Below are 12,138 nucleotides of genomic sequence, written 5' to 3' on the forward strand. Positions count from 1 at the left end.
GTCAGAGACATAACGAGACAAATGGATTGCCCCCTAATGCATGCATCCACATGCCTCATTATGATGGCTTTGCCACTTGGGAGTTATGGATCTCATTCTTTGGTAATGAGTTTAATGCATTTCTACATAACATCCCACCTTAAGTCTCTGTATAACATGCTCTTATGATGCAAGTACATCATTCAGACCATTTAGGACCATACACAGACCAGCTCTACCAAAAGTGTATCACACCATGGGAAAAAACAGCACTACAGTTTAACCTTTATTCTTCTTTTGCATGTTCTAACAGGGGAAAATAGAAAAATGGCCAGTCTCCAATTGACATCAGATAGTTTTGCTTGAGTATAGAGTCTAAAATTGGGGACGTTGACAACACTCACAATTTTAGCACAAGTTGGAGGAGACTTTAAAAAAAATTAAAAACACTTTCACAAGATCACCCTATTCCTGCCTTCCATTGCATGATTTTTTCCTTATTCAAAATGGCTACCATCTCCCATTACTTTCACTGGGACTGAAGCCAAGCAAGATGGCTGCTATTTCCCTACAATCTCCACATGTGCAAGTGAGACTGCTCTTAATTAAGATGGCTTCCAACTCCCATCCTTTTCAATAAAACTAAAGTCAGATAGCTATTTCCCCTGAGGGCTCAAGCTATGGTTGCAGTGCTACACAGGATACTGTGATAGGCTAGGGGGAGAGATTTGAAAAGAACGTAAAGAGGTTCAGGAAGAGCTTGAAGGTGGGTACAAGACAGGAGGAGGCTGAGGGAAGATCAGAGAAATGTACGGGTGCAAAAGAAGCTTAGGGAAAATTGGGCAATGTAGGACGGAGAGAGAGAGAAGACAGAGAAGGTTCAAGGGAATGTGTGGGAAAGGAAGAGACTTAGGGATTGCCTACACCTGAAAGTTGTTTTGGGTTAATTTTAGTCTTTTTGGGATCAAGTGCCTTCTATTCATACACAAGTGTTTGTTTTGACTCATCTGGCATCTCCACCCATATGAATAAACCCACTTTAGAAGCAAATTTACTAAGATCTGAGAGTTTTCCTACAACAAAGTAGGTGTGGATGTATCCCCATCTCAGACCAGCAGTTCCATCTCTGGTAGTCCTCCCCCGGATAGCCCACACTGCTTTGACATCTACCTGGGTCAGCCTGTCTGCTTACATGTGTGCCTGGTTAGCTATTAACTTGTAGCTCTTGAGGATGGCGAGCCTCCAGCCAGTGATCCTGCATTGCAGTTCTGGCGTGAGCTCTTCACAGGGTGCTAGGAAAGTGGCCTTTGATGCCCTGAAGTTCTGCTGCTATCCCAGTTCTGCAACACTATCCTGTCCTAACAGTCAGTGGTATTTGGCAGAGTAGCTCACTGAGTGAAGCTACTCCAGGAAACTTTCATGTAAAAGTGACCATTCCATTTCAGCCACCTCCTCCTTGTGAGTTGCCTGTATCTCAACAATTTTGGGAGTAAAAGGGCCTGAAAGCCTTAAAAAAACAACCAAGCAAACAACTTTTAGCTATAACAAAGGAAATGCCAGACATATCCTTCCTGCTTCCAGATTGGATAATCCTTCCTGACTAAGTACAGAAGTGCCTGGAAGTAATAAGAAGTAATAACTACTTGATGGAGGGGTAACTGGATCTTCCCCGTAATATACATAAGAAGATTGTTTTCCACACCACAGTGGAATGAGTTCAGACAAATCCCTTGTCTTCTAAAGGGAAAGGGTAATGCAAAACCATGAGGAAAAATGTAGCATCCTGTCTTTGAATCCCAAAAGAGACGATGAAAGACCACACACAATGCTACAATGCAGCGAAGTTTCATAGTCGCGAAATAATATTTTTTTAAAAAGCAGTTTCTGCGGAAATGTCCACACAGCAGAATTCTCAGGAATGTGAGTTTCATACAGTCAACTCTGAGGCATGACTTTCCTTATCTTTTGATAAGAGAAACTGCCATTATTGGGGATTGGGATTGCCCATCCAAGTACCTTAGAGATCTCAAGAATCTGTTAAAAACCTTGAAAATAATTATCTGAAACATTTCACTTGAATCACATTGGGGAAGAAACACAACACTAGATCGTGCATTCCTTGCATGCACAAAATTCCCTTTGAAATGAGAGGTGAAATCAGTTGGTGTTTCATATAAATAAGGAGTGCAGGCTTGGGCCCAAAACACTATTAAGCTGAACAATTTCACAACAACTCTTTACTTTAGGCTTTTCTCCTTCTTAAGTAACTATCGTTTACTTTATCATTCAACCTAATGATGCTTATAATGTGAGGAGAGAAATTAGACCCAGTATTGCTGTGAAACCCAGAAGCAAGATATTATACCTGTTGTGAAGACTCTTACTACTTATGTTTTCTCCCTCTAGTAAAATTAACTATGAACTTGTTATTTGTGTGACTTACATTATGGTACATTGATAAATTGTAAGCACTCTGATCTTGAACTTTTCCCCTTTGAATAGCCCATTCTCTAGCCAGTGTCTTATTTTTCATTTATAGATAAACGGTCTGTAATGGAAATGTTGCATACAGATAACATCAAATCCCACAGAAGTCTGCACATGAATCTGCAAGGCCCAAGAGGATCAACAAGACTTTGGTGTGAATCGATGTCATCAAAATGCACAGCTGCTAGAGGAGACAACCCGATCAGATTGGAGCACTTCTCACTGTTACGTATATAGTCCAGTGGGACAAGTGGAGGATGCTCTGGATTAGACAAACACAAAAAGGAGAGGAGACTTCCTTTTGAAATATGTACCCCTCTGGGGCCTGCTTGGAAAAGATGAAGTTGAAAAAACATAACTCATATGTGATCAGGAGAGTCTGCTTGATACAGCAGGGTCATGATTCTATCCCTAAATTAAGATCTAGGCAGGTAAAGCATGGATTTTAGACAGTCAATTTCCATTGTATCAGCTGTCAAATCTAGGCCCAGACTTTCAGAACTGTGGGGTGTATAATTTGGACATAAAATTAATCCAGTTTCCTATATAATTATAGTAATTGCACAAGTCAATTACACACACACACAGTTCTGAAAGTCTTGGCCCTGGATCAAATTTTCAACAAACATGCACTCATTTCCATAAGTACACAGGTGTGTGTACATAGGCCCCAGTCCAGCATAGCATTTAAGCACATGCTTAACTTTTAGCAGAGAAGCAATCCATTGTTGTGCTGGCTCCTACGCATGACTCCCCTTACTCCATTGCATTGGTTAGGCTCATCTGAGATCTGGCTTTAAATATATCATATATTTAGAGTTCCCCTGGCATCTCCCCATACTATTGGGAGCACCCCAAGCTCCAATGAATGGGTGGCAAGTACAAGCTGGTATACCTGAAGTTAGTCTGATAAACTGGTCCCCAAAAGGGTTGGGGAGCACTTTGAGAGGCCAACAGTTGATCCCACAATGATTGATCCCACATTGATCTCACATTAGTGTTTCCACCTGGGGGATTGGTGGGGACTGGAGAATAGCACTGAATGCTCCAGCTGCTGGCGTTTCAGTTTTAGGGTTATGTAATCACATCCATTCTCTGAAATGGCCTGCAGAGCTATAGGCTATGTCTGCACTGTGCTATAGGCTATGTCTGCACTGGGAGTGAGCCTTCTAGCAATGTAGACAGACTCACGCTAGCTCGCGCATTAAAATTAGCAGTGTGGATGCTGCAGTTCCAGCAGAGACTCACGCTTGCCACACAAGGAAGATCGGACCCAGGGGGTTGTGTGGGCTTGAGAGTCTGAGCTGCCACCTGAGCACACTGCTATTTTTAGTGCACTAGCGCAAGCTGAGTTAGCAGGGGTGTCCACCAGCGCTGCATGGCTCATTCCCAGCTGCCGGGTAAACATACCGATTAAGGCTCATGGGACATCTGCCTGGATGTCTAAGTAACATGTGCTATAGAAACCCGGTAGGAAAGGCCCCACCACACAACCAAGAAACTTGAAGGTCTCCTTTTTCAAAGGATCTTTTATTGGATTATTTTACTTGTAATAAATATTCACATTAAATATGGTTGTCTTTGTTACAATGAAATGTAACCAGCATGCTGCACATTATTTGAGATGTAATACACCTCTACCCTGATATAACGCAGTCCTCGGGAGCCAAAAAATCTTACCGCATTATAGGTGAAACCGCGTTGCATTGAACTTGCTTTGGCCTCAAGCATTTCCGTTATTAATACAGTATTTGACACAAGAAGTTTTTTTCTTGGTGTTGTTTTAGAAAGGGCACATCTGATGTTGTCCTTCACATCAAGCCCAGGGTTGGGGCTTGGAGCCACGTGTCCCTGTCGGGGTCAGGGCTCACAGGCCAGGGCCGGGGCTTGAAGCTGTGCGCCGGGGTTGGGGCTTGCAGCCGCGTGCCAGGTTCAGAGCTTACAGCCCAGCGCAGGGGTCAGGGCTTGCAGCCGCGCACCAGGATCAGGGCTTGCAGCCACGCGTCCCTGTCAGGGCTCACAGCCTGTGGTCGGGGCTTGCAGCCTGGGGTCAGGGCTCGCAGCCCGGCGCAGGAGTCAGGGTTGGGACTCACTGCCGTGCACCAGGGTCAGGGCTTGTAGCCCCGCAGCTCCACACAGCGGTCGGGGCTCGCAACTTGCAGCCGCACGCTGGGGTCGAGGCTCGCAACCCCCCACATAACCAGGTCGCAACCCCCAGTTTGAGAATCAACGTTGTAGACGAGACAGAAAACCATTTTTGCTTTACCGTGTTATATCTGAATTTGTGTTATATCGGATCGTGTTATATCGGGGTAGAGGTGTATTTAATTTAATTTAGTGGTACCCCTTTGTTCCTCTACAGGAAATAGGAGTCTAAGAGCCAAATCTTAGATCCAGACAGCTACATGGGATGCTGGACGAGTAGGGACAGTTATGGAAAGCAGCCAGCAATCTGGAACATTCTGCTAGCCATTCCCTGATTCCTCCTGCTCTGTATAGACGCACCCCTTGTCCTGATGAGCAGCCCTGAGCACTCATTGGTGCTATGGAGAGGATGCAGTGGCTATGTGGTAGAAAGCTAAAAGCTATCTTTCCCTCACTCTGTGGCCCTTGCCTGTTTCTGGCTGATTCTCCTTCTTTCCTCTATGCACGACCATAAGGCTATAAGTGAACAGCAATAGGAAGGTCACTGTAGCTTTCTCTCTCCACGAAGGCAAAAACCTCTGAAAGCCTCTCACACAAAGCTCATTATCACTATAGCAATAAACCAAATATATGCGGGAAATGTGTGCGCACTAAGCAGCATCCTCAGTGGGGCATCATTTTAGAATTGCACATGTGGCAGCCCAGGAAACCTTTGCATGGTGCAATATCCGGTAAAGAGTCATTCAGGACAAAAGAATCAAAGCAAATCGGGAACCAGGCAGCCAGTCAGTTTAAAATTAAAAAATAAAGCAAGCCCTTTAAACAGAATGATTTTGCTGATTTCTACTTTCAGTTTGTTTTTTGTACACACAAACCCCCTCCAGCTTTAGTGAGTACTACAGTAGAAGAGTTCAGATTCTTCGTAGCCAATTTAGAAGAATGTTGCTTTGAACTATATCATCTGTGCATCTCTTTATAAGCATAAAGGACCACATTGAGCCCATAGCAGTGTAAAGCTGGAGCAAGGCTTTTTGCCTCGTTACTTATCTGTGCTGGATTGGGCACAGTCACATTCCTTGCCATCATGAAGTGCAAGAGGCTGTGCCCACAACACTGCTAGCCCCTCCAATGGGAGCAGCGTGGAGCCATGCTCCACTGCTCCTGCACCAACCTCCCTGAGGAACAATGGGACAGATCGTCTGCTCAGCTGAGCAAGCTTAACTGGCCATTTGAGGAATCCCAGGATCTGTAACTGGCCCTACAACACCTCTACTTGCAGTCCTCCAGTATAGGAGGTGTGGACAAGGAAAAAGGAGCATGGCTAGTTGGCTCACTCTTGCACTCTGGCAAACCCCAGTTACTGAAGCTGCTGCTTGCAGAATGTTGCCTTAAGGCTTCTCTATGTTGCTTCTCAGGACCAGATCAGTTCCTGGCAGCCTGAGGATCAGTGACCCACAATAGTGGGTTACAGCCACCTTCAGAGGCCATCTTCTTAGCTGCACTAGACGCTCATCAGCTGCTCCTAGGGTGACCAGATGTCCCAATTTTATAGGGACAGTCCCAATATTAGGGGCTTTGTCTTATATTGGTGCCTATTACCCCTCACCCCCGTCCCAATTTTTCACACTTCCTGTCTGGTCACCTTAGCCGCTCCTGAGGATCTGGTCCAACGTCTTTAGACGTATCCACTGGAGTGACACACTTCTGTATCAGCATCTAACATGGGACTGTGACTTACAGATACAGTTGAATTCAAAATAATCAAACCTTACACCATTTCTGAGAGTTAGGTATTCTGCTGACTTCACACATGGGGAAAACAGAAACAGGAAAAACAAACAAACCATATTTAACCAAGGCATCATAAGCTACCAGCCAACCTGGTATGAGAACTCTGCAATTCTAACATTTATTCCTGTGATCTGCCGGCAACACTAGTGCTAAGTGCAAACCTCTGACAACTTTTCAATTATCAAATAGCTTAATGTAAACTCAAGCTTCACAAAGACCTGGCACTGCATTGAACAAGGCTTTCCCTGAAACAACATGGCTGCAGGATGTAACTCCTCTTTTTTTCAATTCTAGTTGTTTCTATAAACAAAATTACCATTAAGAAATCTCTGTGTGTGTATGTGTTCAAAAGCGCAACATCAGATGAGAGATATTTACATATTGCCACTGTCAACAGGCAAAATACCAGTATTACATGGAGCTGTGAAGACAGCATTGTACTTCACAAGGGAAACAATCACTGAAAACATTTACAAAATGTAAGCCATTAAAATGAAACACTTGCTGATTGGATGCTTGGATTTATTTATAATGCTAAAGGAAAATATCTTTTAACTCTGAAAAATCTTTGCTATAGTTTGTAGAAATTTCTTAATTTGTTATATGCCCTCTCTCACTTTGCTCCCCTCCAACATTAGCATTTGGTCACCTTTGTGCTGCTATTGCAGTGCCAGAGAAGGCATAACTGTCGGGCAAGTTCAATGTTGCTACTGCAGGCTTCCTTATGACAGACTCCTCACCACGCCAAAAAATATTCAGCTTGCACTGAGTCAGCACTGTGGGCTTTGGTTCCTACATTTCTGATTCCCCACCCCCAAGGGAAATCACTCCTAAGAGCAACCTCCTTTGCCTGAAGAGCAAGATACAGAAACCTGCTGATAATTACTGTGCTTTTGATTCCCACCCCCATCTTCGTTGCAAGGAATGACATTTTCAGTCTTGGGAAGAATCTGCAAAGTCGCCTTGCATTTTCTCAGGATGGCTGAAGTGCTGAACTGAAAGTGTGCATGGGCGTGGGGGAGATGTACAGATAAATGCACAGTTAGTGCCTGTCATAAGAAAACCTGAAATCAGCATAAAGTTTCAAAAGTAGAAACTATGAGTAAAGGCAGTAACTCAATACACATGATCAGTTGGTTAAAAAAACCCCATGAATTGTCAATATTTTTGTGACTAAAATACTGTCTCCTTCTTACAGTAAGATTTCTGCTGTCATATTATTAGATAGTTATGGGGGAGAATTACTTAATGACCTGTGAGTATTCGTGAACATTCATACAAATCTCAGAATGATTATTTGTCCAACAATTTGTTACAAAAGTTCATGACTCATCATTTAGTATTATCTTGTTTAAAAATTTTCAGTCATTCCATGGCACAGGAGTAAAGATGCCTGTGTCCTAACACCATTGGCTGCAACGGTACAGCTGTAAAATTGCTGGAAAATGGGTACTAATTTTCCTAGTTCTTCAGACTCAGCCTATGTCATAAACATACAGCTACGGGTAGCATAAAATCCTTCCTTTACCTGTAAAGGGTTAAGAAGCTCAGATAACCTGATTGGCACCTGACCAAAAGGACCAATAAGGGGAGAAGATACTTTCAAATCTGTGGGGGAAGATTTTTATTTTGGGCTGTGTTTGTTCTCTCGGGAGACAAAGAGAGAGACCAAGCAAGTAATCCAGCTCCTACTGGATAATACATCTAAAATTATAGGAATAGTAAGTAATAGCAAGGAAATGCGTCAGAGTATCTTTTGTTTTAGCTTGTGAATTTTCCCTTTGCTTAGAGGGAGGTTTATCCCTGTTTTCTGTAACTTTAAAGTTTTGCCTTGAGGGGAATCCTCTGTTTTGAATCTGATTACCATGTAAAATTACCTTCCATCCTGATTTTACAGAGGTGCTTCTTTTAGTTTTTTTTCTTTATAATAAAGTTCTGTTTTTTAAGAATCTGATTGGTGTCAGTGCCCTAAAAACCCAGGGATTTGGTCTGTGCTCACCTGTACCAATTGGTGAGGATAGGATTCTCAAGCCTCTCCAGCAAAGGGGGTGAAGGGGTTTGGGGGGAATATTTTGGGGAACAGGAACTCCAAGTGGTTCTTTTCCTTGAATCTTTGTCTAACTCACTTGGTGGGGGCAGCAAATACAGTCCCAGGACGAGAAGGGATTTGTGCCTTGGGGAAGTTTTAACCTAAGCTGGTAGAAATAAGCTTAGGGGGTCTTTCATGTGGGTCCCCACATCTGTACTCCAGAGTTCAGAGTGGGGCGGGAACCCTAACAGCCTATTTCAGATCTTTCTTCTCAGTATAAGAAACAATGGTGTCCCACTGTGCTCTATTCATAGCTAGGGGCACCCCCTTGTTGTGGCCATGTGAGGGGATTAACTTCACCCAGGTCTGACCCCCCTTTCTGGTACTCCCTGTGTGCCCTGCTGTCTCTCTGCAACTCAGGATACTCTTTGTGGCCTGGCCTTTCGACCAGGTCACTATAGTCTTCCTGCTGTCACGATGCCACTTTCCCAGTGGCCAGTAGGGGAACCTACTATTCTGGGTTCCAGTCTGGGGACCCTATACTTGACAACTGTGGTCTGCTTTCCCTCAGACCCTGTTGCTCCTTCCTATGGCTTTTGATTCCCCTCACTCACTCCTCCAGGAATACCAGCTCAAACTCCCTCCTCCCAGGGAGTAACTACAGATTACTTGAACTCTAACCTCAAATACACTACCCTACTCCGAGGGAGTAGCTGGAGACTACTTCCTGGCTTTCCCCTAGCCCTGCTTGTTCCTTCTCAGCTGGGAAAAGTGGTCATTCAGATGATTACTTAGGCCACTTCATTCCCCTCAGCTGTTAATATAACCTACCTGGTTAATTGGCCCCTTCTCAGTCTCATTAACCCCTTTCAGGCTGGTTATAAATGGGTTAACTTTCCTTCATTTTCTAGTAGTACACAGACAAACTGGTTCTGATAAAATAAGGGATGAGCCTTACCTTTGCCGAAAACTTGCTAAAATAAAATGGGTCTGACAATGACAGACATCCTTGCTTCCTCAACACACACTTGCTGTGAAGTAGATATATTACTTGCATCCACAGGGTAAAGTGACCTCCAGAACTGCTTGTGGAGGAGAGGAGAATGGGGTGGAGTTGAACAGTCAGTTGTTCCCCAGCTGGCTCTCTCTCCAATTAGAGGGTTGTACAGTGACAAGGGTCCTACTCAGCATTTGCCAATTTGCTGCACTTAAGATATTAGCTGAGGGCCCTCAGCTATGGAACTCCCTGGTACTGCCACAGTCTTGCCATACTGCAAGACCTGAGGCCTTCCTCCAAGAAAGGTGGCAGCTCAAAGGGATAGATATATTTCCTTTGCAATCAGCACCCAAAATTATCCTTCGGAAAGGCAACAGTGTCTTAGATGAGCAAACAAACAAAACCAAAAAATTAAAAAAAAACCCTGGTCCCAATTAGACTACATTAGAGCTTCTAATAATTCTTGGATATGATGCTTAAATACCACAGTGTTAAACATATCAGAAACTTGTAAGCTACAGGTGGTAGATACTTCTGTATCACAGTTTAGGCTGACTGTACTGCTAAAAGCAAATAAACAGCACAAAATAGTGAAATATGAATGGATTTGACTTTTTAAAAAATCTCTGGATTTAATGAGTATTATAAACATAAATATGTAATTTTTAAAATGATTTTTATGTTGAATGTATACTTATAAGCAAAGTTACCCCCTCAGACTAATCAAACATCTCTAAGTACATTTTAAGAAAAGCAGATTAAAAGAACTAGGCATAAAACACAGAATTCAAAGGTATTTCAAAGGAAGTTTTACTTTTAACTCATAACTTAACAGTGTAAACTCGGATTCCTTTTTCAAGCTCATTAACGCTGTCCATAGGTTTACTACTGTTTCTTGCCTTCAATTTTGTTTTTCGTAACTGTTTTGCCTGGTTGGCATTTCCCCAAAATGTATTGTGCCATACGGCTGGAATAAAAGGCACTGCATCCAGAACTATGAAGGCCTTTTTGGGTGCCACTAATGACTAATTCCTTCTTTGCTAGGTATTCCTAAGGTCAAGAAAGAAACTGATTTATCCTTGTGGAAGTTCTCTTTCCCCCCCCAACCTTTACTTAGTGACATATCTGTCCTGGATTTCAACTGATTTCACGATCAGTACTACTAGTTATGAGTTGTTTTACCAAATTTCAGATAGGCACTAAGGCCCAGATCCATGAAGGAACTTAGGCATTGAAATGCCAAGCATCGTGGTGCTTAGAAAAATCATGGGAACAATACTGAAATCCACAAAGCCTGAGTTAGATGCCTAGCTCCTTTACAATGAATCGAGAGAGATAGGCACCTTAGACTACAATCCACAAAAACAGTATGCTAGGCAGGGAGCTGCCTAAATTAGCCAGTGGGAGATGCTGACCGGGATGGTGGTGCTCTAAGCCATGTACCTCTCTTAGAGATAGATGCCTATTTCTGCTAGTGATCCTTGAACTGGAGGAAGATAGGTGTTCAACCACCTAAGTTGTTTGTTGTGGGCCCCATCGGTGTGTGTATTCACAGAGTACTTCCAACAGTTCCAAAGCAGATATTTGTTATATGAGGTGAATGCCTATTACTAATGATATATTTGTGCATTATGGAGTCACAACACTGCATACACAGTTATTTTCACATTTCTATAACTTAAACATGACCAAATCAGATTTATTAAAAACCATGATGATGTAACATGACTAAAATATTCAGCTTGGGAATAGGTTTTACAGACCAGTTATAGATCTCAGAAAGCAAAGCTGTTTCCTGGAAATGCTGAGAACCTTCATTTTAGAATAATGTTAAGGGTGTATATCTGAACAGGGTTGAGTGAGTTTCTCTCATTGTTAAGAGAAATAAAGCTGAAAGCCAGTGTGTTCTTTCCACTATTGGAACAGCATCCAACGTCTGTTCTCTTCCACCTAACATACTTCTTGGTTCTTCTGAATAGTGCCACACTGCATGAGAGAACGTATGCTAGAAGTTTTCAAAGGAAAGCTAAGCCAGTGGTGAGGAGAAGTGCTGAGCCTTTGAAGCTGATACAGTATATGAAAAGGAAAATTCATAAAGTGACATGAAGTGGAAGATCACAGTGACCCAGTTTTCACTGTTCCAAGGCAGGTCTTAAAACCATCCTCAATGGTTGAGAACACAGCTATATTGCTGGCTGCATAAGTTTGTTCTATAATTCTGCAATTCAAAGTACAATTTTCATGGTATTTTCTCTGTAAGGGACAAATTTTCAATGTTGACCACCAGGTAGTCACACCCTTACTATCTCTTCCAAAGGTCCCCTCAGACTCTTCCTCCACCTCACTAAGGAATTAAACCACCCTCAGCATGCATTTAATAGGCTATAACATTGTTCTTTCTGATTTTTATCATTAACTCCAGTAGAAACATAATACATTGTTTCTATTTCCCAGTTATTTTTCCTTGTTGATGTATCTTTAACTACATGATCATTTCATTAATTTTAATTACATTCTCACAGGCTTTCCCAGTCATCGTAATCTACCATATTTCATAGTTTCTAACCCTTTATAAAATACAATGCATAATTATTTTGTCTTTCACACAAACTGTATCTCACAAAGCTTTTTAAATAATGAGAGCCTGAGGCTCCCCTACGTACGTTATTCCCATGCACCACAGGAGACTGGAAATTCCTCTCTTGGAGGT

Source organism: Lepidochelys olivacea (genome assembly GCF_965140295.1).
Source record: "Lepidochelys olivacea isolate rLepOli2 genome assembly, chromosome: 4".
Lineage (NCBI taxonomy): Eukaryota > Metazoa > Chordata > Testudines > Cheloniidae > Lepidochelys > Lepidochelys olivacea.